The sequence below is a fragment of the Triticum dicoccoides genome, chromosome 3B, assembly GCF_002162155.2.
Source record: "Triticum dicoccoides isolate Atlit2015 ecotype Zavitan chromosome 3B, WEW_v2.0, whole genome shotgun sequence".
Taxonomy (NCBI): domain Eukaryota; kingdom Viridiplantae; phylum Streptophyta; class Magnoliopsida; order Poales; family Poaceae; genus Triticum; species Triticum dicoccoides.
This window is the reverse complement of record NC_041385.1, coordinates 816,907,627-816,912,031: the sequence shown is the minus strand read 5'-3', so window position 1 is coordinate 816,912,031 and position 4,405 is coordinate 816,907,627.

Genomic DNA, 4,405 nt, shown 5'->3' with positions numbered 1-4,405 from the left:
GAGCTTTCTTCTTTGCAGACGCAAGTAAGACCACGTCGGCTCTGGCCTTGTGCTCGTCAAGAACTCTATAGAGTTGCTGCAATCATGCATAAACCAGAAGCAAACAAGGCATGAGTTGAGTGATTCAATGATAAACTATGAACGAAACTAAAGACAAGTGATTCAAAAGGGAACTTACCCAAAATTTGGTGATCACGGCCTTAGCGGCCGTCCCGTACTCCGCGTTGCTGCAAGCCTCGTAGTGGGCCCAGCTTGTGGCCAAAACACGCAGCTGTGGGTCCCTGTCTGGCTGCGGGCAGAATAGGCCAGGCCAAAACTGCTTCAACAGGACAGTGAGAAGGCCGTTCAGTTTACGGCCCTTTCCGTGAAGGATCCAGTTACTGCAAAAGAATCAAAGGGTTGCCATGTGTACAATAAAAAAATGTTGTCATGTGTTGAAAGTATGATTGAGATGCACTTACTCTGTCCCCGCAGGTTCAATGAGCCACTTGTGCGCCTCGATAGAAGGTGGTGTAGGTACTCCGGCATTACCACGCAGCCACCCCTGCGGAGCACCCAATGGCAAGTCACCCCACAACTCGGGGTCAACCTCCCCTCCACCCTCCTCGCCCTCCTCGGCCTCCTCCTCCTCGGCCTCCTCCTCCTCGGCCTCCTCCTCCTCACCCTCCTCCTCCTCGACATCAGGAATATACTCCTCCTCAGACTCAGAAGCTGCATCAGCATAGGAGGGCATCGAAGAAGACCCTCCTATTTCGGACACGGCCCGGAGTTTTTTGGCCCGGTTGCCTCTCCCCGCACCTCCTCGTCCTCTAGGGGCTCTCCCCCCACCCCCTCCTCCTCTAGGGTCTCCTCCCCCGACCCCTCCACCTCCCTGTGAGGTGCCATCCTCGCGTAGTCGGGAGGGAACCTTGTGGGCTCGTCCACTCCGAGTAAGTCCTCCTTTGAGTTTACTGAGGAAACTGGCACCGCTAGAGTTGCCCATGATTAGCAAACCTGCATTGAGAAGAGAATAAGCAATTAGTAAGGATATAAAAAAACAAACATACAGGAAAGACATTAATAACGGAAGAGAACATTATTAAAAGAACATACATTTTCTAGAACCCATATGAATCATCACTATTGTAATCTATTTGTCGACCGGTCTCATCATCACTATCCCGCATATCTTCTTCGTTGTCTGACGGAGGTGGAGGCTCTTCCTCATCGTCAGTGTCAGCGTCTTCATTTAACTTTTCAAGCATAATTATGTCTCTTTGATTCACAACTGCCTCACCATCAATCCGGGCGCCGTCGTCGTTTGGGTCAAGGTCAACATAACCCAAGTCATCATCCTCCTTGTTTCGGACCACGTCATCATGTTCCTCTTGGAAAAACACTCCCTCGTATGTCATGGGGTTTATGTTGTAGTAATCATCATCGTTCGGGTCCGGTAGCTTACCATCTGGCGACACCTTGAACACAACTTCCCAACCCTTTAGGTACTCTTTCTGGCATGGGTAAGGCAGATAATATACTTGTGTGGCCTGGGTAGCGGCGATAAAGAGATCAGCTCCGGCAAAGACGGTTGATGGTTTAACTTCAACTAAACCAACAGAAGGCGTATGTCTCAGACCCTTTTTGGGGTCGAACCATCGGCATTTGAACACAGTGAGACTTAGGTGTTTACGGCCACATTTGAATGTAAGCTCGTATATTTTTCCTACCCTTCCGTAGTAATCTACATTATTATCTCCTTCGGTGAAGACTCCGGTATTTATGGTTTTGGGATCAGGCCGACTATTCTGGTGCTCCTCTGTATGGAAGCGATACCCATTCACATCATACTTTTGGCATGTCATGACGGTAGGGTCAAAACCCATGGAAACCCATCTCAATTCTTCATCCATTGATTCGTTCGGATCATTTCCCTACAAGTTTAATTGAAATTATAGGGTGCATGAGTTTAATTGGAAGTGTGAAATGGGTAATAGGGAAGTGTGAAATATTACTTTCTCCATGAACCACGCAACGAAATTTTTCCTTCCATCAGCACCCTTTCGGAGAAGAGCAAGTGCCTCCGCTTCAGTAGGAGGCAGTATTCCTGTCCATTCTTCCTCAACGAATCGACTACAATAAGAAAAGCGGTACAAGAACTAGGCAAAGTGAACATAACGAATTGACTAAAAGAATGGTGCAAAGGTATTACCTCATCCACTCATCCTCAACTTCCTTGATGTTGTGCAAGATATAGAACATGACATCCTCCCACTCATCTCGTGGCATGACATAAGATGTCGAGCATCCAGCCCTGCCACCTTGCCCGGTGAATAGAGGCAACTTGGGTTTATACTTGGGTTCTTCTGTATTGTATCGAGACACCTTATTGTGCAACGTGGGAACATGGTCCGGATAGTAGGCTGTCCTGAGGTCTGCCACCTCCTCTAGGATAACTGCCTCAGCTATGGAAGCTTCAATCTTAGCTTTGTTTCCACATTTCTGTCTCAGATGCTTGTTCTGTCTCTCAGGGCCGTACTGCCAACGATACTGCACAGAGCCCCCCAAGAATACCTCGTTCGCAAGGTGCAAAATGAGATGTGTCATCGGAGTAAAGAAGCCTGGCGGGAAAATCTTCTCTAGCTTGCATATCAACTCCGGCGCCTTCTTATGCATTTCTTTTATCTTCTCAGGACATACTTCTTTAGCACAAAGCGTTCGGAAGAAATGGCTTAACTCCGCAAGCACACGCCAGACACGCTCGGGAACATAGCCCCAAACCATCACCGGCATAATCCGCTCAATCCATACATGATAGTCATGACTCTTCAGCCCGGTCACTCTGCCCGTTGAAAGATTGACCCCCTTACTTATATTCGACGCATAACCATCAGTGAACTTCACGACGTGTTTCAGCCACTTGAATGCCTCCATCTTATGATCCTTTTTAAGTACGAAGTCAGCATCTGGCTTGAACCAAGATTTTCGACTGCCCGTGGGAGGTTGCATGTGAAGACGTGGTCTATCACAAATATTCTGTTGATCGACTCTAGCATTAACATTATCCTTTGTCTTATCAGGAATGTTGAGGATCGTGTTAAAAAGGGACTCTGCGACATTCTTTTCGGTGTGCATCACGTCGATGTTGTATGGAAGTTTGAGGTCCTTAAAATAGGGAAGCTGCGTGAAGGGGGTAATGTGAGTCCAGTTGTGCGTCTCACCATATCCTTCAAAACATTTTTTCCCTTTACCGATGCCTTTGCCTTTGCCTTTGCCTTTGCCTTTGCCTTTCCCTTCACCGGCAGGCTTAAGAGCTTTGAGCTGAGCAAGCACATCCGCACCAGAAAACGTTGGAATCTCGTTTACTTCATGGACAACTTTGCCTTTTGTGAAGTTCTTCTTGTCTTCCCTATCAGGATGGTCTGGAGGGAGGAATTGTCGATGCTGGTCAAAGGCAACATACTTGCCACCCTTCTTCAGCCAAATGAAAATCAAGGCCTGCATGCACACTGGGCAAGGCATCTTTCCACTTGTACACCATCCGCAGAACAGGGCATAGCCGGGAAAGTCATGCATGCAATACTGTAGCCAAACTTTCATCAAGAAATTTTTCTGCAGATGCCGGTCATATGTCAACCTCGGGAAGTACCAAGAATGGTGCAAATCATCCACCAACGGCTGCATAAACACACTCAAATTCTTCCCTGGATATTCAGGCCCCGGAATTATAAGCGACAGGAACATGGTCTTGCGTTGCATTATGGCGCCGGGAGGGAGATTGAGCGGAATAACAAATATGGGCCAGCAGCTGTATGGATTAGACGACATACCATATGGATTGAACCCATCACCTGTTATAGCAATTCTGACATTCCCAGTCTCGGCTGCTTCCTCCGGGTACTTTATATCGAATGACTTCCATGCTTCACCTTCTGATGTATGTACAATTTTTTTTGGATTGTACCTTTTCCCTTCCTTGTGCCACTTCATCATTTTGGCAGACTCCTCGGTGATGAAAAGGCGTTGCAGTCTTTTTATAAAATCAAGATACCGAAGAACCTTCACAGGGATTTTTAGCTGCCGCTTCTGACCATGCTTATCGACCACCTCAATATACCGAGAGGAACCGCACTTCCTACAGTAGTTGTCATCCGCATACTCATGCCTAAACAAAAGGCAATTCTTTGGGCAAACATGTATTTTCTCATAGTCCATGGAGAGCGCCTTCATGATTTTCTTCGTACCGCACAGGGTTTTCGGCAGTTCATTGCCCTCGGGCAGGCTGTTAGCCCATACTCCCAGAAATGCTTCGAAGCAACCTCGGCTACAGCCGTACTCAGCCTTCACTTCCACCAGTTGCGAGATGGCATCCAGCACAGACAGCTTGGCACCCTCATAGAGAGGTTTCTTTGACGAGGCCAAGATTTCC